Genomic DNA, 25056 nt, shown 5'->3' with positions numbered 1-25056 from the left:
GCATGTCTGATAAGAAATTTAATGACAAAAATTCGATGCGTCATTTATCTCTGAACGCCACAAAATCACATCACAGTGCTGCATCAGAAGCAGGGGATTATTTCACCTTGTCTCATTCCTGGATTTGGAGGAAGATGGCATCACTGATGAGACTGATCATCACCAGTCGCCTTTTCAAAGCTACTCGCGTGAAAAAAGCCCTAAATTGTCGGTCTCTCTCTTGGCAGACGCATCCAGTGGATGACCACTTTTCTGTTGCCGCCTGTGAAGAGACTGTTAATGTTTGGATGAAAGCATGATTTATCTGTTCAATGGCCCTTTGACTGCTCCGTTGGGACAATAAGCCACTGTTCTTGTTCCTGTCTAGACTTCTAGTGATATGTTTAAAAACATAACGGCCTCCATCACCCTGTAGCCACCTGCAGAGAGCCATTTCTGCTTGGACCGTGAGTGTCTTGTGATTTTTGAAATAGATCTGGAGAAGGATTTTGCTGCATGATGTTAATATGATGAGCTCCAGCTGGGGGGGAGGGACGGTGACAGAGACGCCCTGATAACTATCAGAGGATCCATTTTCGGCCTTGATTGGACAGTGAGGTCAAAATCTGAACGTGGCAGAATCAAAACAACCATAGTGTGTGGTCTACAACTTAGCCCAGTTTGACTAATGACGCTCGGCATTATGCAACGTGTAAGATGATTTCCTCAGCTGGAAACATGCTGCCACGACTGACTGATAATTGCACAGTCGCTCACAGTTGAGTTGACACAACACTTCAGGGTAGAGTCGACCGACTGGTGTCAAATCAGGGAGTCCAGTGATCAACATGTACAGTTTGGCCTTTATGCACATATTGCTGTGTCTGCATCACCCACTGATATTAAAACACCACAGTCTGGAAGAGAAACAGACCGTTTCCCTGAATTTGTGTTTACTCAGAATAATAATGGTGTAATTAACTCTGTGCCCTTTTCAAACAAGAAAACATCCACAGGCCTGGATAAACACAAATGTTATTATATCAAAGAGCGTCTTTATCCTTTTAGAACTTCTGCAGCTCACTCCGAGCGACTGCCGGGCGTCTGCTGTGAGGATAGATGGGTACTCCAGCTTTTGGTAGAGAGGAACCCTGCAAGTCGGTGACGCTAGAAGAACCAGATGAAGACTAATAGGTTAAGTGATTCCGTCTTTTGATTAAGTTAGTAATGGACGATCTGACCAGCGGAGAAGATTTCTAAAATTTAACATTTAAGCCATTTACCCAACTAAGCAAATTCCATGCCACCCCAGTTGAGTGTAGGCCAACATCCATCCATACTCTACTTATGCTTTCGCAGTTTTTTAATTCTTCCTTGTCACTGCAGCTAAGTTTTCATCCTGTCCACATTCTTTCAACTGTCAAATTCAGAGAACCACGTCCATGGAGGTCTGTATTTTAAGCTAACACATCCCACGTCGAGGCTTTCACCTTCAACACAGGTCGCTCCTGTAACTGCTCCGTGATTAAATTGGAAGTTTGGGTCACTTATCTCGTGGCTGCACATTAAACGTGCAGGGGAAAGCGTCTGGTAGTGACTCATACGTAGGAATAATTTACCACTGAGATTGACGTGATGGGTTTTCAGCAGAGGGGCCTGCAGTCTGTCTCTTATGCTTGTTACATATTGTATGTCACTTCATTTCCTGGTGTTCAGACGAGTGTTGAAACCAACCAACCGTTGCTTGAACAGTTGATGAATCATTCAAGGTAATAAATCAAGGGAAAATGTGCATCTGTGAAGATTTGGTGATTTCCCCTTGGTAATCTTAAATCCTTGAGTGATTATGGAACAGTGTGATGGACGTGAGTCTATCCAATGGAACTAGGTGAGGGATTAACTGATAGTTGCCTCTTGCTGTCCGCTACACGGCTAAATCTCCGATTCAAAGGAATAAAACCAAAATCTTCCCCAAGCTCCAATTAAAGGGAAGAGAAAACATCCATACTTCTCCCTCGGCACAGATTTATCCATCATACGTGTAAATAACATTTACTGCATCCATGCCTCAGCCCAGAGCAGCCCGGTGGAGCTTCTCTGTTCAATGTTCACAGCTTGTTCTTCCCCACACACTGTGGCCCAACAACACGCCACTGAGTCACATGACACTTGACATCTTCCTCTTAAACATTTTGCAAACACATCAGAGAAGGTGAGCACCTTGCAAAGAACAAACGCAACGCTTGAGACTGGCAGCCATACACCCCCCCACCCCTCCTCCTGCGCTCACCAGAAGCCAATCAAAGCAACATTAACAGGGACAGCTGAGCATCTGGCACTTGGCTCACGCATCTTGGCACACACACACACACACACACACACACACAAACAAACACACAGAGACACACACACACACTGTCAAAGCATTTCACAGAATGCAATGACTGACGCGTCTGTGCGTTTTGGTGCAGCGATAGAAAGCTCGGCTGCAGTCAATGAGTGGACTCCTGTTTCCTGCAGTGCGCGTAAATTTCAGTCTGGCTACACCGGTGCGGCAACACGCAGCGGAGGAATCGGATAGCCCCCAACTCCCACTCTGCTCCAGCAGCCCTGCCCGTCGTGCGTAACTCTACCGAGCCGCTGTGGGCACCGACACCCCGGGAGGAAGGACCGAGGCGCGTCGGAGGAGCCCAGATTTTTAAAAAAAAAAATACGCGCTCCTTGCAGCCAAAGACATGACCGAGAGAAAGTGCGCGCAAATCTACTTTGCCTCTCTGCTGCCAAATTTTCACGAGGACGAAACGCAAACGCGCACAAGACTCCTCTGTTTGTTTCCCAGTTGCATCAAACACAAGTCAATCAGAGGCTGTGGCACACGCCCGCGCCACGGACCATCGTTACGCACGGGGCGCAAATGAAAACTTGCAGGATGATGCATTTAACAAACTTACTCATCCGTCTTACCTGCCCTCGCGCACTTCCCTCACGCGCCAGCTGATTCAATGGCAAAAAGCGTGCGCGTGTTTGACTTTGTTCCTCATCCTCTCCTCTTTTTTCCCCTGGTCCATCGTCCCTGTTTCACTCCTCTCCTCCCGCCGCTGTGATCCTCTCCGGGGCAGAGCTGGACTGAGCTGCTCGCCGAGAAGCCGATACTCACCCCCTTCCTTCCCCCCCGTGCGTGTGTATGCGTGTGTGTGCGCGGCAGGCAGGACGAGCCGAGCCCATGCAGTGCGTGTGCGCGGATCTCTCCGCCGAAGCATCCTCCAATCCTGCCCGGCTACTGCGGCGGCTCAGGCCGAGGCAGGCAGCGGATTGGTCGGTTCTCAGATCAATCCTCGGCCCGGACCGGCCTCCCTGTGATTCCCCTCCACCTCCACCACCTTCTCCATTATCTCCCTCTCCTCCTCTGCTCCTGTCTTTCTCTGTTAACACGTGATTATAGAAGATAGGGATCAGGGAGCGATATGTTATCCCCATCTCATTTTCTCTCAGACACAAACACAGCCTACCTTCCCTGACTGTCCCAGTAGGTTACAGAGCATCAGTGACTGTGCAGAGCGCTGTTCTGCAAGAGGGAGAGAAGATGTGCTTCAAAACAAGAAAAATAGAGAAATTTCATTTTAATTAGCCATAAAAGTTTGACTCATCCAAGCATGAGACTGTTGGGATTAAACCCTCCTCTAAATGTTGCACTGATTTTTTTTTTTTCTCATTTAAAAACTTGGAAATAAAGGTTTGAAACTTTTTTCAGCCCCGAGCGTTAAACTGAGTGTTTTTGTCCTGAACCATGAGCTTCAAACATTCCTATATGGAATAGTCATTTGCATTACGTTTAAGTTATCACTATAGCTGTTTCCAAACCAGCACTGAACTCCGGATATTCTCCTGACATTAAAAAACATGTGATTCCTGCAGCAGAGTTTTGAGTTTTGGTGAATGCTTCACGCAGATGCCACCCTTCACTTTAACGTTGCACAGAACAGGACTGCTGTGTTCTTCATATTTGAAAGGGTAAAGTCCGGATAATGTCCGGACCCAATTGTCGGTACATTTTCAGTCATATTCCTGACTTTATTAAGGATATGAATATTTAGCAAACTTTAAAACAAAAGAATAACATGTAGGGAGCTAAACCGAGGGGTAATTTGAGCCTCAGCTATTTATTTTTAAAATAAATTGGCGTTTGAGAAACAAATATAATTGAAGGCGAGATATTTCCTCCACCGATCCTCTGTGTCTGGAGGCCTACACCTGTATGAGACATGAGTTATTTATCTTTCTAAAAAAAATTGGTTTCCAAATCCATTGAAATATTCAGAGAGATTCTTCCAAGCCAACCTTTTTTTTGGGGGGGGGGGGGGTGTTTTAAATACGAGGTATCTCTCTGGTCGAGAGTCAGGAAGAGTTGAGCGTTACTTTCATCCTCCACAATCTTAATAGCGCCATCAGCAAAGTGCGGCTACCAATTACTCCGCTGACTTAAGAGGAGGTAGAGGAGGGAGGTCAACATCTAAGCAGCAGGATCCAGGGAAAAATAATATAAAGATTCACAAAGTTGAGTTCGTTCGTGTGGCCCTTCTCTGCCTGAGTAAAGCTCTGAAGATTGTTTTTGCAAAGTATTTTGAGCTTTTTGGGAGATTTGTACATGTGTTAAGTTTATAAGGTCATTTTCTCATAATCATAAGTAATCGAAAGCTTTTTCTTCTTTTCTATATTAAGTTTAAATAAAAGTGCATCGGTGGTTGAGGTGCGTAGGAGAGGTGTTTGTTTCCGAATGTTTTTCAGTGGCCTCTGAAATTCAAAGTTGTATCTGCAGCATTGTATGCGTCTATAAAATCCCTTTCCTTCCCGAGTGCCGACACATCTGGAGTCACTGACAGCCTGTCACAGGGTCTGTTCCCCTGGGGCATTTCAATGATTTTCAGTGTCTTGTCATAATCTGACTGGGGACCCAATGCACAGACTCACAATCACACTGTGGCGAGGACGAGCAATATCACAGTGTGTGCGAAACCTTATTTTAACAGCTCTGTGTTCACCTTCATGCCACAATAAAAGAAGACTGTCGACATGACTCACAGCAAAATGATTTAGTGACACCAAACTGAAAGAAGAGGCAGAAAATAGAAAAATACGTATGACAAAATATGCAATAATTGTAAACAGACAGTTGCTGCCGTCTGAGCCGTCAATCATGACACTTCACTCTGTTTTTATAGCCTCGAATAACTAATATAACCAAACGTATCAGAGAAGGATGAGAAACCATCATCATGTCAAATTTTGCATACATTAGTGAAACTCTTAAAATGATGTTAAAAAATAACTCTCGCCAAATAAATATACTGCAACAATCACAAACGCAGATATCGTGTAAATCACACATTCCAAACTGCTGCAATTCAATACATGTTCGACTGATGAGAAACTACGTCACTACAGAGCAGAGGTCTGTTTTGATTGGATCGATAATTGAAAAAGAAGTTTGTTCAAAAGTTTACTAAAACGTCAGTAAACAGCAGATTGTTGAGGGGGTGTAAGGGCAGAGCCCACTGACTGTATGTAAAGAGTTCTGGGGATTAAACTGCAGGTGCTCATACGTTGGTTCTAACACATCACCCACGTTTGTTGTTCTCTCTTTCACATATATACTAACACATGTAGTGTCTATACATTTGAGAGTATAAGAGTCGTGAACCATACTTCTAATCAGAAAATTAACTGCTGTCTTGAACCAGATATTAAGCTGCAGGCTTTGCTGCTGCAGAGGCTTAATAGACTTCAGAGGAAAGATGATTCTATGATTTTAAACAATAACGCATGATGAAAGTGTCCTGATTTAGCAAACGTCACATCACAGCTGTGTAATCTCTAAAGTCTCTAGTCTCTGTGTGTTGTGGTGTTTTAAAACTTGCTTCAATTCATTCACTCTATTTTAACCTTCATTCCTTCGCTCTATGCGACGCAGATTCTTGGCTCTGTGACACTCGCCTCTTTATTTTTTTTTCTTGGTTCGGAGACACAGTCACCTCCTGCACCTCTCAGCTCGGCTGCTCCTTGTTTCCTAGCGTTGTTTTGAAACCCGTCTTCAGCGGATCGCTTTTATTTTTCTGACTTTCACTCTTTCCCTTTTCACCCCCTTTTTGTTTCTGTCAATCAATTAGTCAGTCACTCACTCACTCACTCTCTCTCCACCTCTGCCTCTCTTCCCCACACACACACACACACACTCCCATCACTCAGGTACCCTGGGGCCAGCTGTTGAGTCTGCCTATCCAGCCATGCTTTTGCTCTCCCTGGATCCAAAGGGAAACTTGATGAATAATGAACAGAGCAGTGAAAGGGGCTGGTGGGGGTGGAGGATGAAGCGCTGGGCAGCGTGGGAGTGAGGGAGAGAGGCCCTTCAGGACCAGGACACGATGGAGAGATGGAGGGAGGGCAACTTGTTAGTGTTCACCCATCAATTAGGCCACGGAGGAGACAAGAAGAGAATGCAGGGTGGTGCGTCATGGACGAGGGGAGGAGGAGAGGGGGTTGGAGGTCTATAAACTAAAGTGTGCCTGCTAAGGAGACAGATTAGACATCGGAGGCGAGCAAGATGAGAGATGGGGGCGTGGACATGGAGAGGCAGCGGTCTAAAAGACGTCAGGGGATCCTCGGCACGCTGCCTCCGGCTTCATATATCATCCAGGCCTGGTTCCTGCTGCCATGCAGAGTTGGAAACGCGGCATCAAAAACACCTTAAAGTGGATGTGCTCAGTGTGTTAAGAACAAAAGGTAACAAACCAAAACAGCATCACACTCTCTGAGGTTCAGATTTTTATAGAACTGCCAGATGTTAACGCTGGATTTTAGTCTTTTTAAGAGATGAGCTACAGGTGACTGGCTTGGTTTTATCTAGTTTTCCCACATCTGGAGGAAATCAAAGGAACGCATTGACTTCTATTCAGTTTGGTACAATGTGGAAAAATCTGCATTTCTTTATAAAGTGTTGAAGTAGCATGTTACTAAATAATAAGAGTCGACTAGTGGCTGGGGTTATAATGCTGCCCATTTCAAATCTTTACCATTTATATTACTACAGGTATTATGTGCCAATACTTTAATAAACATTATAAGTTTTCATCTAATTCAATATTTTGTTTGGTTTTGAAGAAGAATATTTCTACGGCATCTGAGTGTTCATTTGTTTCTTCCTTCTAAAATTAGATTTCATACCTTTCAGATATTTTTTCCACCACCTTGGAAATCGTCGTTAAATACGGATTAACTGCGTTAGCCTTGGCCGAGCGAGGTTGGGCTGATTCTTGAGGCAAATGCTGACTGATGAAGCTCAGTGTGTCCGGTGGCAAACTGCCCGTCGGGAGCATCGGGGCATTTCCCTGTGGCCTGAAGTGAACTTGACCAGCGACGATACGAGGAGGGATGAATTGCTAAACCTCTTACCTCATCTTTGTTAAACGTGTAATTCACTGAGCTGCTGTGGCCTCTCGATCATGTGAGTGTCCACAGTGTTGATGCTGCTAAACCGAGAAAGAGGGATTAAACTGCTATTTAACTAAAATAAATTTGACATGGAGTCAATCCCACCCGACGCTGGTCGAGAGGCGACACCCTGGACGGGTCCCCGTCTCATCGTAGGGCTGAGATATGTAGAGACAATTCAAAGTCTCCAATGAACCTAACCCCAATCTGTCTGGACTGCAGAGGGAAGCCGGAGTGCCCGCACAAAAACCCACGCAAACAAAGAACAGTCAAGGCCTCAGGCGAGATGGAGTTCAAACCAGGGAACCTTTTTGCCATGCTGTGCCTCCGTGCCGAACCACCAGATGACCACGGGGGCCTGAAACTAGTTTGGTACCTGATACGTTAACAAACACAGTCTTTAAAATTAGCGAACTGATAGTTTGAACAATGGAGGCTCAAATGAAGTCGAATTCCCAGCATGAATTATTGCTGCAGTCGGCTCCTGCCGTATCCACTGTTACTGTGCAGCTCCATTCATTGTGCACTATTCGCTATGCCACTGTGCAAATGTCATTTATTGCCTGTGGTTACCGGCACTTAGGTGATTCATGGGCTGTTTGTCTATATTCAGAACAGAGATATCCAATTTCCTCAAGCCAACGTGTGTGAGACATCCTATTTATTGCATATAGATGGACTACTGCACTAATCACATTCTTTTACTGTTCACATTTGTTTTCATTCTTTGAGTAGGTGAAGCTACTATTTCAATTAAAACCTGTGTTTGACACTGTCGGGTTTGAAGATGGAAAATAAAAACACAGTTTGCAATGATTTGGGCAAATGTAGACTAGTGGTAAAAAGGTTGTTATGGTGGAAAATGCATGGATTCCACTGATGGTTTATTAATGAGGGGCCTGGAGAACTTCCTTGCATGTTTGAGTGTGAAGCTCTGTAAACACAAATGCTTCTCCACAACAACAGGCTGCACAGTGCTTGAAGGGTTACTCCGGTATCGATCCGAGGGGCCATTTCTCCGCATGATGTCCGTTTTCTTGACGGGTTTTTAATGACAGGTCAGTAAATCATTTTGCCAGGGGGGCTAATTGCTGAAGAGCCTTTAACGATACACTGAGACTACAATGTGTTCTGTGGGCAGGGTTGAAAGCGATTAACTACAGGGAGGACGTTTTCGTGGTGTACCAGATATCCAGTGTGGGTGTTTTCCCCTTTTTTTGTTTTCAAACGCCGCCAAGTGGTTCTACGGACTCTCCATATATAAGAGACATTTGGTCAATTAATCACAGCTAAGCAGAACTGAGGGATTATGCACTTGACTGAATCTCATTTCAAGCTGCTGGTTTGGGTGGGTGTGTGCACGGGAACGGCCGTGGACACAGACAAATGGCGGCGGCATTGGGCTCCGCTGGCGCTGGGAGGCTCATATCAGCTGGGTTGGACTGGAAGTTTGTTTGCCTCCTGCAACACATCTAATTTATGTGGTTGATGAGCATCAAGGTTACACCGCGCCCCGCCATTAAAAATCCATATACCACTCTTCCCTCTGCGGAGACTACTGTGAGTACTGTTATCCCTGAGCAGTTACCCAGCCAAAACAAATCGCTGCACAGGAATCAAACAAATAGTTGCTTTCGCTGCCGACTCTGAACTCTCATTGTTTCCTCGTTAGAATGCATCAGGCGTCCCGCTAAAGAACACGCAGCCTCTCGAAGCCCGATACTCTCATGCACAATGCCTCATGCAGTCGTTACACTCAGATGTGAACGATGAGTATTTCCGCAGTTAACATTTTAAGGAAATTCTGTGTGAAAAGGATTGAGTTGAGGGTTGAGTCGTGTATGTTAGTTTCAAATGGTAAACTGGAAAACAACATATTTCACTATAAAAAAAAACGTCATATTCTCATTAATTATGAAATCACACGATGTGATTTACAGTCCAAACAGCAGCACTGGCGAGAGGGAGGGAAAATGTCAACACTCAATCTGTTCCACACGAGGGGGAAGTTGACATGAAGCTTATTTACTCACAATGGAAATGATGAAACCACGAGAGAAGCTCATGGTTACTGCAAATCACACCTGACGTGACATTAGCTGTATAATTGGAAATGTGACAAAACATGAAAATACAGAAATAAAATTCCATCCTGTGACAAAACAGAGAAATCCTCCACATCCATTTATCGAGTGGCAGCGAGCGGCTCGGCTCTGTTAACGTTGTGATGACTAAAACACAGGAGATGGTGTGAACAGAGACACTGTCAAGAGTTTTAATTCTTAATGCGCAAAGTGCACAATGGAGCTGATGAAAACAAGAGCTACGATTACAGAAGTGGGACAAGTCTTTCAAAGTATAGAAAACTCTCGTAAATCAACGGCTGATTGTTTTGAACTTTGACTGCAACGACTATATTTTCCATCTGAATCAATAATCGTTGTGTCTGTTGATTCTGTCTGTAAAATCTAATTCCACAAACGTCTGTCTGTATGTGGAACGTATAACTGACCGAACAACTTCACCCTTTTGCGTTTGGATAGTTCGCAGCGTTGATTTTGGTGAGATTTGGACAGGCGATGTGTTCAATAAGAATAACGTTTGAATAAATAAGTGACCAGTGGTTGTTGAACAGCGAGTTGAAAACAGGGATAAAGCTACAAAATCTTCACTTGCAGATAAACCAGGTAGGATGAACGCAAAGATTTCAAAACGTCCCTCTGCCGCCATTGACTGTTTATAAAAAGCTCTGCACACGAATAATAAAGTGACAGTAAATTGTAGACGTGTTTGAGGATGACTCGCGAATGACAAGGAATAATTCTGAGGAGATCAAGACAAGAAAACACAACATTACGAACGGAAATGGTGAAAAGGGGAAACTAGAAACGTTTATGCACCACCAGTGTATTACAACAATACTCCATACAACGGTGTGTGTTGGAAGAATAAACCGTTTTGGATTCAGAACAAAACACTGCCAGTGAACATAATTCATTTCTTTCAAAACCATAGCAGCCAAAGACCATTTAGTGAAGAATAACTACTATTTTCAGGACACGAGGAGGATGAAAAATGCCCAACACATTTCCCCAGAGTCCAACTTGGTGTTTTCAAATATGTTTTGTCCAAAACTAAAATGATAATCAATTTACAAAGACATATCAAGCAAGAGACATAAAAAATAAAAAAAAATCCTCGCTTTTGAGAAGCTGGAGATGGAAAATATTTAGCAGTTCTGCTTTGTAAATTACTTCAATGAATAAAGAATGAATAAAAAGTCACAGACAGTTTGCAGAAGTCGGTGATTTCATATTCAAAACTAGTGATTCACGATGATTCTTTTATACGTCTGTGTGTAAGAGCAACAGTAGTACGAGAAGAGGAAAAGGAGAATATTGATGGTTTGCAGTGACCTTGAAATCCTCTCGGATGCACAGTAAGTCGTGGTCCAGCATTCCCATCATACCTTGAGGCTTAACCACGGGGTCAAAGGTTTCTCTGTGGGATTCTCAGAGACACTATGACAACCTTGATGAGGGCGTCTTTGAGCAGCCAAAGAACAGCAGATATTCCTGGAATGCTGTTTTTTCTGTCCTGCTTTTCCGTCTTCACCTCCACCACAGAACAAAGGGATGATTTTCACATGTTGCTAAGCTCCAATCAGTCCCTGCTACATGTCTGCACGCCGAGCGAAGTGGGATCATTAACAAACTGCAGGAATGGGAACAGAGATCTATGGTTACAGTTTGTGTTCTGCTTGATATATTCGGTTGATTTTCATCGTTCCTGCCCCAAAGATCCGGTGAAACCAAATGGCATCAAATGACATTTCAGACAATAGTGATCCTCTAACCTAATGGCTTCGGCTTTATGCAGGGGCCGTCCCTAATCTGTTCCCTCAAAGAAACAGAGCAAGCCAGAACTTGACTGGGTTACACCGACGTGAACTCCAAATAACACATTTTGAATAAAGTGGATTAAGACACTCTCCTTACCAGGGGCCAATCCGACTAATTCTATAGTCTTGAAGTGAAAAGATTTGGTGTCCATACACCAGATATTTCTAGCTACCAGTTTTTGTATTGGCCGTAATTATGTGACCACCTGCATCTGCACAGTAAGTCTAAGAAGAATTGTGAAAAGCAGGTAATGGGGTAATGTTACCGAAGTAAAGACGGACATGTACTGTCCAACGCGACTCTATGCATTAACATGGACAGAAAACGTGGAGGCCAGGTTGGTCATGCTGCAGCAGCAGCATTCCTGACCGTTCAATATTTCCTCCTCCTCCTGTCATGACCAACGGACCAGAGAGAAATGTCCGCCACACACAGAATGGAACATATGGTGAAGACAGAATTGTGAAAGCAAACTTCATAACAGAATTCAACTTTTTCTTCTTCACCAAAATGTTCCACAGGGGTTGAAGGGTTGGTGCAGTGTGAAGACAGACTTTCCGTTTCAGACGATATCCTCGCACAGTCTGAGTTAGAATTTAAGCCCAACATTCCAAAAATATTGCACAGCACACGTCCATCCTCCGAGAGAAGGGTCTGAGTTTTTATTGACTTTTAAAAACATGTATGTCGAGTCGCGGTGTTGTTTTTAACTTTCTTACTAACGAATGAAAGGTCACATTGTTGTTTCTGTAAAAACCCTTTGCCATTGATTTGTGGGAGGAAAATACCTGTTTCCCAGTCACAGTTCCTGTCTGACAAGACTGAAATGTAGCTGTGAATGAATTATTTAACACTTCATGGTGTGATATACACCATTAGACAGTTACTGTGGTGTGAAGCATGTTTGGGTGACATTGCAGGTGCACGACTTTGCTTTCTTGCAGTCGTGCCTTCATGAATAATGGTACATTTGCAGGCAGATAATAAAATTATAACGGTATGTCACAAACTATACATGTTTAGCAGGTTAATGTTGGAAACTCTTCACCGGTGTGTGCTTCTGCCTCTGGCAGCGCCCCGAGGATCTTTGTCCTCCCATGCATAAGGATCTCATTTACAGACCCATTCTAACCAATCAGGACTCAGTTAAAGAGTTTATTTCACACAGAGACCGAACGAGTGGAATCATGAGACCCACTTTTACAAGAATTTAGCAAATTCTGGGCGGTTTTAGATTCATTCAGAGGCTTATTTGTCAAAATAATCAAAATACCGCATTATCATAGATTTTCACACAATCAATTCACCAACACAAGAGTTTGATTGACTGGATTTGCGATGCAGTCACTGAGCTTTTCCCTGTTTTATTATCTGTTTCTCTTTTATTAATGACTCTTTATTCTGTTTTATTGTGTCTCTGCTACTCTTTCAATCTGCTGAAAGCCCTGTTGTATAAACCAAGGTTACACAAGACAAATAAATACACCGCAATAGCGATATTATTAAAATTATATACACACTGATAAAAGACATCAATAACCCAAACAATGGGGTAAGAAATGACTAAGAACGGAATCAACATAAAACTCCAACACAGAAAATGTTATTTCAACTACACCCTGCATACTGCAGTGAGGGAGTACTACCTGCAGGCCTGCCATCAGGAGACTGACAACAAAACAAATGCACAAAGAACAGGAAACCTTTCATGTACAAATATAACCTCCCACTAACAGCAAAGACCCCCCCCGCTGTCCGTCACCAAGTCAATAAACTGCGTTGTGGATTTGCTCTGTAATGAGACTCCATTCATCCAACACGAGTGTTCGTGGTCACGTGACAACCGCTGAACATAGATAAGCCCGACAGCACGGCCCCGGGATGTTCACATACGTTACAACCAGCCAACCGACGCTGTTGATGCTACAGGAGAGCGCTGCTCGTTGTCTGACTCCGAGATGTTTCTGAGCCTAAACTGAAACAAACAATGACCATTGAATTGTCAGATTTACAAAATGTATTATTGCTTCGGACTTCAAGACTATTTGAAGTAAACATAAAGCAGTTGCAGGGAATGAAATGCTCAAAAATGTAGAAATATATAGATTAATTCAAACCAAAATAAAATATGGAGCTGCAAAGACGCAATGAGTTTCATCATTTCATTGACTGGACATGAAGCAAAACTATTTATAAAATTAATGCACTTCAAGATGTTTTATATTCAGTGAAATGATGAAAATACATCATGTGTTACATGTAGTAATGTATGGAATATAAATACATGTTTTTTTTTGTTTCCCAGTACCTGCTTTGTGCTCATGAAGGTTCAGAAGGTGGAGCTCCGTTACACCCCCATCATCTCAAATAAAGTGGGTGTAGAGTTTTTTTCGTTTTTAGGTCAGTCACCTTCAAAATACACTCAAGAACTTCCCTGAGCTACCGGAGGACTGTTGACACGGTGCAGTAGTTATCGGAGCAATGATGGAATTGGACAAACCTGCTGTTTGTGCAAAGGACTCAGTCACTTTCCTTAGAAGTCACAGTTCCAGCAAATGGCACAAAACTCCATCTGGCCTCTGAAAGCATCCGCTTCGCTGCCGTAAACGAATCCTTTTACAAATCAAGTGCGAGTGTTTTGTCATCACGTACAACGTCCAAATAGAATTTTAATGGTATTAATGATAGCATGCCTGTTTATTATTGTCATTGCATGGCTGCGTGTGACTCACTTTGCTCTTTGAATCATTGATGTGATCAATACTGGGTCTGAGCAATGCAGCTGCGGGTGAAATCCAAGTCGGGGCTATAATGCGATGGCAGGCACGGCGTCCACAGGGCACTGAATCATCCACAATAATAGCTGGATGAGAGACTGCATGGCGTATGATGGTTGGCATCTGATGCATTAAGAAGGAAGAAGTTAGGGCTTGGGTCAACAACCTCAAGGGAGAGCCGACGGACGTGGGTATCCATGACTGCATGACTCCTCGCTGTCAAGATGCACATGCCTGAGAGGTAACCCCCCCCCCCACTCACATACCTACTGCATGTGTCATGGCTGACTCAGGAGGATGCTGCCTTTGCTTAGACAATAACCATGTTCAGAAAAGACCAAACGAGCAATCAACACACGCTTTCGCTCGTGAGCTTGAGAGGACAGCGCACATAAACTGAAATCACCCATCAGAATCCTGTCGTAAATTTCCACCTAGTTGAAGTGATGAAGGCGACAGATTTACTGACTGACAATTACTTTTACAGGGCTCATCCAAGGATGCACATTGAACCAGGGAGATGGAGTTATTCATCACTCGAACACCTGTGTTACTGTGGTTCTAGTACACAGACAAATAACATGTTACACAAAAAAAAAACTTAGTGTAACTCAGATCGTGATTCATCTTTTATAGCTACAGACAAAGACTTGTCTCAAAATGAAGGTGCCTACTTTCTATCTCTGCAGTTTGAGAAATGTTAAATTCCAACTGTGTGATGGTCGAAAGCAGCCTTGGAAAGGATGCGACTCCTGAATTTGGACACAGCTACTGAGTTCTAATCCAGCCAGGGACCACTGTTGCTGGCCACCTCATTCTTTATCCCTTATATCTGCTTTTCAATCACGCTCATATCAAATACGCTCACAATTGCTCAACACAAACAAACACCCGACGGTATTCTGTGTACACTACATTTTATGATTGGCCATGCATGCTGGGGCACAGGGCAGATAGAGCAAGACCCTTAAATGTGTTTACACATCTGTTAGACGCTCAGTGGGGAGAAAGAAGGTTCTTCAGGGACATACATGAGAAAAAGGTGCAGTAATATTTATAGATGGACTTTGTGGAAAGTCACGGGTCAAAAGGTTCCACTCTCCAGCAGACAGTGTTTGCCACGGGCTCTGTCTGCAGTTCAGCTTCACCAGACCAATTTTTCCCCTTAACCTTGCTAGATAGAAATATAAGATTGGTGAATTAGATGTTATATTGCACCTGTATACACTTTGTTTGGGTAACGCAGTTTATCAAGAAATGTACTGATATGTACTGAAATGTACTGATTTCAAACGGGGAGCGCAGATATCGACAGTTATTCCACAGTATTTTACTAATCATTAAAGTCAAATGTGGCTGATTTTCTTTAAGGTGGAGGAAAATGCAGCGCTTGATGCTTGGAAAAGGATAACCCACAGCGAAGTAAGCACTCTGAGGCTTTTAGTGGATGTTATGTACCACAAAAAAGTATGGTGACATTTAGTGACGGATAAAATTGCAATCTCTTCTTAGAACCGCAGGGACACATGGGGGATTGTAACATTCAAGGGACCTATTAGAATAATGTCCTTTTACCGCTGTAGTCCCAGTCAGTTCCCCTTTCAGCTTGTGTCCCACACACAGCAACAAAACTATAAAAGAACGATAAAGGCATCAGGGTCATTTTCAATATCCTTTACACCCTCTCAGATGGTTAAACAGAGTTAGTTCTAAGGCATCGCTGCATGGGAACAAGCTTTATGTTGGTAGTGGCTTTAAGAGCTTCTCTCTCATTATGCCGAGTATAGAGCATTTGATGAAACATGAAGTGACAGGCGTGTTTTTTTTTACGCAGCAACACCCCCTAACTGTCGGAAAGGGATTCGCTGCGAACAAGACCAAGGGGGAAGGAGCCCGAGGCCCGAACCCAGACTGTTTAGAGGAAACCAACACCTTCAGATGTCATTCACGTAACGAGGGGGCAATGTAGAGACACCTGTGTCACTCAAATTGTCTTGGACTCCGAGGACAGAGGGACGCAGATGGGGAGTGGTGAAGGAAAATGATAACACAGAATCTCAGGAAACAGAGAAAATCACTCAATACTTTCAACTGCCAAAGAAACACGAAACAAAGTAACCTTGAGACGCCACAATTTTCCTGCTGAGTAATGTCAAAAACCAAAAACCCAATTTCTTCTGGCAAACCTAACTTTTGTATAAATATAGTTTTAAATATTCTAATCAATGTTTATGAGAGGCTCCCCTTTCAAATTTCTTGACGAAGAAACTCGACTAATTAGATTAATTCTGCCAACAGAGCAGCTCTGCCTCAATGAAATGTTCATATTAGTCCAACCTGCCTCATTTGGAATTCAAACAAGCTCAAACTATTTAATAACCAGCAGAAAAAAACTGCCTCCTGCTTCTAAACAGAGATGGACGATTTGTTTTAGGTGTTTCTTCTACTTGCCAACGCGCTGGGACCGGCTTCATCACCTGCACAACCCTGAGGAGGAAAAACAAAGAAAATGCATGCTGGGAACAGAAGTTTATTCTCCTGTTTACTCACAGCGGTTTACTCTAAATATGATGAATATGGTTGTGGAAAAGAGTACAAACAAAACCTGGGAAAACAAATGGTCAGCTCATTAGGGGTTTAGACGAAAAGTCTTGTCTTGCAATATTTTCTGTTTTCCACCCTAAATTAATAAACCTGCACTAATCCAGGGAGAGTCCAGTGTAGATGCCCAAAGTTCAGGTGTCAGACCCAACGATGTGCCCTCTAATTACAGGTAGACAACCTCTCCGCTCCTGCACGAATACATCTTGACAATCCACACCACTCCCCAGACCTGCGGTGCCAGTGTGGTACAGCAGTTTGTGTGACAGCTGGTTGGTCCCTGGGGTTACGGCACCAATGTCTGTTGAAACACACCCCATGAAACCTGCAGCGTGAAGACCAGCTGTGCTTTCTGACCTTGTGCTTAGTATGTGCTCGTAGCGTGAACATAACAAAGTCATGAGTTACAGCTAAAAACAAAGAGGAATCTCCACATTATTACAAACTTCACTGCAGCAAATGCAGAAAAAGATATATTCTTACACATGTGCTACGTAGAAACAGCCAACGCGGTTTTCTGCAAATTATCATGACCCATAGTCCGCACTGGATTACCAACCCTGTGTGTTTATTACTGTTACCATGACGACCAAACTCCGTTAAGCCACAGGTTATGGACTTGTATCCTCGGGTTGGATGACTTGTCGCCTTTATCCACGGCTGCTCCACAACATTAACCTTGTGTTTATTATTGTAATAAAAGTACTAATTTGAACCTGCTTCATAACCAAATCAAGTCCGTGCATGTATTTTTGTTTGGGTTCTGTTTGAATCTATCAGTGTAACTCCTGAGAAAGAATCCTATACTCCCTCTTATACGGCAGCTTTGGCCCAATATTTTCCTTTGAGAGCGAGGCTCCATAATCTGCGAACAACAAGACGCTCTCCCACTGAGAAGTGAGACTGTTCTCAAATGTTGCAAGCCTCTTGATCTGTATGCGGGTCCTGCTTCAGCTTCTAGTCTCCCACACAGTGTGTTCCTCAGCAGGCAGCACTCATTATGTTCTATAACACTGAAGTACACTCTGAATTCACGGAACATGCATTACATACACAAGCAAAACCAGAAGTTTGGCCATGCTGCACATCAGCTGTGACTCAGGCTCATCTGGGAAAATGTTTAAGGACAACATAACCATAAATTCTTAATGATAAGAATATTAAATATTATATCTTACGTGGAGTTTTTCAGTATCAGGTGCAGATTTGTCTTTAAGAATGTGCAGTACCGTGACTCACCAGCTTTAAGGAACTATTCTTTTTTCTTTATAAATGTGTTTTTTTCCCACATTCATCCAGCACACTATCATGATTATGGTCTGACCCAACATCTGCCGAGTGCTAACATAAATGACAGATCATAAATGAGAGCAGGGCTTGACAGCTGCTCATTTTTATTCCATTGCAGTGGAAGACAAAGCGCCAGAAAAAAAGAATTGATGTGTTTAATCATTACAGGGAAGCAATAAACATCTGACTGATCACTCTCAGATCAGGAGCATTATACTAAATTAGAATTTGTCACATTCTGCATGTGCATTTTATGTTTGTGCTGCAGACTCAAGTGGAATAAAAAGTCTGCTGTACTGTATGTAAACTGTTGTTGATCCTTTTCAGACAAAACCATGAAGTCATGGTCAACTTCTGATCACTACTGATGACAGACTATGATTCACCGACATGCAACAAGATGCAATGATTCAATATCACTGAAGTGAGGTTATAGAAGTTAATACTTGGTGCTAAAACTGTTCCTGAGATTCACAGTCAACAGAATCCATCCATGCACCCACTGGACAAGAGGCAGTGTGCCCAACCTCCATCCAAACTCACGTCTGTCAATTTAGAGACTAAAATTAGCCAAATCCCAGACTGCATGTCTTTGGACTGTGGGAGGAAGCTGCAGAAAACCCACACTGACATGGGGAGAGCAAGCAAACTCTACATGGATAATATATGTTTTGTAAACTCACTTTAAACCTATACTTAAACCGTCCACGCATGGATCAAACTAGATGAAGCAACCATTTGACATATCTGTGGTTCTTTTGTTCTGTCGTAACCCAACAAACAACCTCCTCCTTCTTTCCTCTGCTCGTGGGGAAAAAATCATTATCTAATGAGAGCAATGTTTGGGGAAGCTGGAAATAGCGTGATGAATATTTTAAAAGCTACTGGCTCCAGCAGCTATTTACTAGGAGCTAGTTTCAGTGGTTGAAGAAAAGAACCCGGACAAACAGAGAGGTGGTGGTGGTGGGGGGTGCAGTTAAGACGTGTCACTCTTGGGCCTCGCATGCGGTTGATTTCCTCTGCGCTAATCTTTGCGAGACAGATCTAGCATTAGAGAATCAGGAGCGTATCACCAGGTAATCCAGCTTGTGTGTCTCGCTGGCAGAGGCCAAGCATGTCAGCGTCTGCTGCTAAATATGGCCTCCAGCCGGCGTGCCGCAGCATGGAGGTGGGCTAAGCTCCTCACCCACCCTGACACGCAGCGTTTAAACGTCAACTCCCGGAAAGTGGTCTGGATCCACCAGTATATTTATATGGATATCCTGAAAGGGTCCATTGCAAATCTCTACATCTCCAGTTGACCTTTTGAGAAGTCTGTATATCTTAACCTAAGTGCCCAACTCGCAGAGGCCGTAAAACTTTTAATAGCATGTAATCGATGCAGGAGTTTGAGGGCAGTCAGGTTCACAGCCCCCTCTGATCAAAAGAGAGCTGTTCTTTAACACGCTGATTCCAAGAATGCTATAAGGTCACCTCTCACTGTGTCAGAAAGAGCAATGAACCACACATCAGAGATAAGGGCCGGAGGAGGAGACCGCAATGCTGCCCTTCCCCCCTGCTCCAAGAAATTCAGACCTCAAGCCATCACAGTTAAAAACCAGAGGCTCTCTCAGGACAGCATCCCGATCAAGACGAGAGAATTACAGCTTCTTGGTTGTGAGCTCCCATGCTAGTTTCCTTTACAGCCAGCACAATCAATACTGCCCACCCATAGCAGCCCTGCAGCGCTGTGATGCAACACAGACAATAGTCAGAATCCTGACCTGAGGAGGCAGAGGCCTTTACCTCACAGGTTAATATGGGCGCTGAAATAAATCCTCCTCTCCGCTCGGCAGCCACAGCTCTGCGAGAGGCTGCTCTCTGCTCTAAGGACACATGATAACAGGATGAGGTCTCATGCTTCAAAATGTTTGGCATCCTTTTTGTTGCAAGATCTGTTTTTAAAGTACAAAAATATATAAAATGATAAAGCATTTGAATTTTAATTGAAAAAAATCTGAAGGTCAGAAATTAGTCATGCATTCCGAAATAAAAAAAACCAGAGAGCACGTTGTTATCAAAGGTCGTTAATGTCGCAGTCCTGTGGAGTTAATTCTGTGACACCCAGGTTACTGCAAAAAGAGAGGAGCTGCTTCTAAACTAAAGAGTGGAAATGGAAAATGGTGAAAACTAAAATGTATAAAAGGTAAATTACAGAAAATAACTAGATCTGTTGCAGAAGAAATCCTGATAACAAACTATAAAAAATTAGGATTTGATTTCACCTCAAGCTTACTAACTATTTTCAAGGGGTATGTCTTTTTGGCAGACAACACAACATAAATACAGATTCTTTAGGAAGCACTTGCAGCTCATCATTGCAGTTTAGCGTTTTAAATCAAATCAAAACTGTCTGGACGCAGTGAAAAAAAAAAAAACCCCACATCTAATATCTCCAAATTACACAGGTAGATTGCATTACATTCAAGTTGGAGATTTGTGGAGTTAATCAGCGGCCGCTCCATCACTCTCAGCCCAAACAATACCACGAGAGGTAGCAGCCGAGCGGAGTCATAGTGAATCCAACGTGCTAATATAGCCTTTGCAGTGTGAGGGCAACATCTTAATCTCTTACCTCATTAAGCTGTATAATGTGCAATGAAATTCTCATTCCAGGCACAGAGGCAGAGCGTGTTGACTCCAGCGTCCAGTGTTATTGCCAGTAGCAGTGATGTTAAAGTCCCACATGAGCAGCAGCAGTAGTAGCAGTAGCAGGCTTGTGGTTTAGAAAATAACACGCAGCATGAGTAAGACCATGCACTTTCACCAGCTTTATGTTAATACCTGGTTAATCCCACGTTCTCAACTTGGGAATACAAACACGAGGAGGTCGCTCTTTCATAAATAATCCTGAACGCATCTTTTTCTATAAATCTCCACACCGCTGAAATCTTTTTTTTTTTTTTTTTCGACTATCCCAAGCAAGACATAGATTAAACGAGTGCAAAAGGTTAACATGTAATCTGCTGGTAACAGGATAGGATCTCTGACCAACTGGTGGTCCTGTCACCGTGTTAGATAATTCAAGATTTATTGTGAATCTAAAACATGAGGTACTGATAAGCAGCAATGAACCACAACTATAGAAACTCAAACTAATCAAGGATAAGAACAATGTAAATGTTTATTTCCTTCTGAAACAAACTACATTTCTGCTGCTTGGGTCAAACAATATCCATCCTGAGATATGGAATCACTTGTCAAATATAATGCGTTAGGACACGAACGAGCTGTCTCATCGATCCCGTCCCAAGGGTGCTTTAAATTGTTCCATGACCACTATACATTAGAGCAGGAAGTGCCCGAGAGAACGTGGCAGAGAGCATCCATTTAGAAATACTTATCAGTGAAGCATCCTTGAAACATCCTGGCTGAGATAATTAATGAGTTAGATTTTGAATCTCAGATGCACAGTTTAGGATCCTCCTGACGGCATTTAGCGCAGACACCTTAAATTTTGCACCGCTTGCATCGCCAACAATCTCCCCGAGGCTTTGCCTGTTCCAGACATTTCTGCAGGAATGCCTGTTCCTGTGCTCTGTCAGTCCTAGTGATCTTCAGCAGGAATGGCCCTGAAGAGATAAGGCAGCAATGAGCATGTCCACCTGGCAAGGCGAGATGCTCCATCACGGTGCCCAGGGTTACTAAGGTGTCTGGAGCTCCCCCAGCCCGCGCTACATTGAAGAAGTGCCATATCCTCAATGGGCCCTGGCAGATCCAGAAGACCTCCTGGCTCCGGGAAATGTTGCCGACAGTTTTATACTAAACTTGGGATTCTGAATTAAAGCTGCGCTAAAGCAAGGATGTTTCAGAAATACCAAGTCTGAGCTTGCGGGTTCATGGCCAAACCTGTGCTGCCCACTGAGGTTGTAAAGAACAGAAGACACAGCCCTAACCCTCGCGAAGACAAAGCATGTTTACACAAGTGTTTATCTTATAGGCTTCACACTTGGAATGTGTATTCCCAAAAAGAGCCAAAGGGAGTGCAGTGTCGAATTTGGATTTGGACACATGACGCATTCAATGTTGAGAAACGGGTGACGAGCGTTCTGTAGCAACTGGAGGAGCTTGTTTACAACAACTGATCGTCCAGTTCGAGTCCAGCTTCACCAAACTTTGATGAAACAGGCACACAGCTCTTTGCGCAGGTCTTTACTCGCTGCTGCCACATTTCTGCAGGTCAACTTTACAGTTTCAGACAGAAACCTTCAACCAGCTTCACCACAGGTGGAGCAGACAGCCCATTTCCAACATTCAAGATGAGCACAGCAGCAGTTACTTAAAAGACGAAAAGCTCAAACGTTCTTGAAGCATCTTTTGTCATCTTTGCCTGTAGGTGGCAGAGTTTCAAGACATGGAACCGGCCTGACAATGATTAAGCACCTCCGCTTTGGTTGAAACCCGTTAAATATGAATACGAGAGTTTGTTCATTGGTGAGCTGCCTGAAATCTAATAGAAAACAAACCAATCTCATCAAACTAAATCACAAAGTGGAGCTGCAAACGGAGAAGCGTCTCTCCCACCCCTCTCAAACTGAGTGTGTTGATTAGCTGTATGAATCTTAATAAAATTCTGGTGTCAAGTATGACCCACAGGCAAACAAGAAACACAAACGCTTCCAAATCGGCGGCGCTGCAGCGAGCATACGCTCCGTCCAGAGAGAGACGGACCAACCAAATTACATCTTCTTCTTTCTGTTGTTGGGGCGTAGGTGCATTGACGTTCCAGCTGACATTTAAAACTTTTTGATTCTCTCTCACAATTGCGCAGGTTTGACGTTCGTCCGCCAGAGACGCACCACCTGCAAATAAAGTCCTCAGCTGGGGACCGGCGATGTCTCCAGGAGAGACAGAAGCTGAGATCCCAACATGTTGGCGTCGAGCCAGCTTTCCAGGCTGTTTGATAAGGAGCCATTGTTTTTCTTTTAGATTTCACTGGCTCGTCTTCAGACACAGTTTACAGTCGGGAGAATAAAACCACAGCCACTCCAGCAGCTGTAAGTTAAATGGACTTTTCATCCTTCAAATGATTCCAGGTTGTCAGATATGATTGAAGACAAGGTCATGGACAATAATACCTCCATCAAGAAGGAAATAGCGTTTGTGTTTGCATTTGTTGGTCCATCTGTTAGTGAGATGGATTATGCAAAAAAACTATTGGACAGATTACCAAGAAACTGGAAAGGACCCATTACATTTTACTGTGGTTCCACATCGCGTTGATTTCTCAGAAAATAATTCAGGGATCTTTAGATGTAATTTCTAAAAGTCAGGATTTAGTGAATTTGAATGAGATATGTTTATTCTACTGAGTTCCATTCTATTTTATTATATACAATTTTAAAAAAGAAAACATTAAATCATGCTTCACATTATTGATCATTCATTTTTATATTTACAATTCTAAAATGAAATAAAACAATATCACCCAGGAGGAAATTCCCTGCCGGGTTTCACCTTAACCCGACTGAGCGTCTCTGTACCATTTAATATATCATTATTACTCACAAACAATAAATTAAATACCGTTCCAACACGTAAAATGTCACCTGCTTGATTCACAGTCGAGACGTCCACTGTATATAGAAACTATTCCACGACATTGTAGTAAAAAACAATTTCAACATAATCAAATTCCATTAAATCAGTGATGATGATATATATTAACTGGACCAATGTTATATTTATATTTATGGCAAAATAAATGAAACAAATTAAATCCTTCATTGTGTTTTGCTCTTTTTGTTAAGTGGCTGAAGTGGCCAAGTGATTTCTGAGCCGTCGCCATCCTTTTCTTTTTCTTGGGGAGGAGGAGTTGTGACAAATCCAAGTGTTGCCCACAGCTTAAATCACAGCAGATGGCTCAAGAAGCACAAGAAGTAGGTAATCTGGATTTATGCCCCTGCACATATGCTGAGTGCAGGGGCATCTGCTGTGATGAAAATGGCAGCTATTTTAATGAAAGCACTGAGATCTCGTGCAGGGGGGGGGGGCTGTAAAATTACTGCACATTACACACCAAGGTCACCCCCCCCCCCCTCCTCCTCCAGCCTGTTTGGCCTCGCAATCACGGCGCAGCTTTGAATCACACTTGAATACAATCAAGTGCACCATCAGTTTCTCCTGAATCCTTCAACGCCTTTGTTTGCTGAGGAAAAATGCAAGTTTCTAACAACAACAATCACCATCATCATCATCATCATCATCATCATCATCATCCGTATTCATGCAGTAGCTTTGAAAATGCTCCTGGTTGGCTGCTGCTGCATGATTCTCAGGGTGAGGTATTTACCGAGGCTCTCTCACCGCTGCTGCTCCTTTACTCGAGGCTCGGATAAACAACTGTCAGGTGCTGTTAAAGGAGAAGCACGGGGATGATGGAGAGACCGATGAGGTGGTTGAGATGTGCTCTGTATGATATGTTCCTGCTGCGGAAACAAACGTCAGTTGCTATAAAAGAGGATCAACAAATTTTGTCAAAATCGTGTTCATATAACACAACAAATTTAACAATAATATTCTGGTTTTAGTGTTTGTGTTGGTCGTGATGAGCAGCAGCTGCAGGAGTTGAGCTGAGATATTTGTCTCCATCACCTCAGCGTTGTTGGAATCCAGTATGACGGCCATAACACGTAATCCTCACTCTCAGACGAGTGTAAGTCACGTCACATTGACTCCGAAATAGAAATTGAATCAGGGGCTCTGTGATGAGGGTCTTACATGCAGAATAACAACCTCCTCCAAAGATACCTGACAACCATGCAGGTGCACAAACCGCTGATGATGACCACTCTGCTCCTGTGGGAGGATCAAGTCTATTCATATTTCAGCGTGAAAATAAACGTCTTAGAAGTTAGTCAGGGTCTTTTTAAAATGCAAAAGGAATCCAGGCTCTCATTTTGTCCATTTGAATTGTGCTTAAGGCTTAAGCTTTATGACTAATTGCTCGTTAAATGACTCCAACACAAACAGATTCAGCTGTT

At 43.2% G+C, this 25056-nt stretch overlaps 1 protein-coding gene across 3 annotated transcripts in view; it reads right to left on the bottom strand.

The window, feature by feature from the left end:
• The window catches only part of LOC109642232 (cadherin-18), a 124902-nt gene that overhangs the window by 62066 nt on the left and 37780 nt on the right, over positions 1–25056 (bottom strand). Inside the window, exon 1 of one of the 3 annotated variants that reach the window (XM_069512922.1) lies at positions 20649–20802. The exons of 1 other annotated variant lie outside the window; for it this stretch is intronic. The gene's annotated coding sequence lies outside the window, so the exon portion shown is untranslated. Of the gene's footprint in view, positions 1–2943; positions 3213–20648; positions 20803–25056 lie in introns of those variants that run through there. One more of the 3 variants, XM_069512921.1, reaches the window with a different exon arrangement.

This window comes from Paralichthys olivaceus, chromosome 17 (genome assembly GCF_024713975.1).
Source record: "Paralichthys olivaceus isolate ysfri-2021 chromosome 17, ASM2471397v2, whole genome shotgun sequence".
In the NCBI taxonomy this organism is placed as follows: Eukaryota; Metazoa; Chordata; class Actinopteri; order Pleuronectiformes; family Paralichthyidae; genus Paralichthys; species Paralichthys olivaceus.
This window is presented reverse-complemented; position numbering and strand designations above follow the sequence as displayed.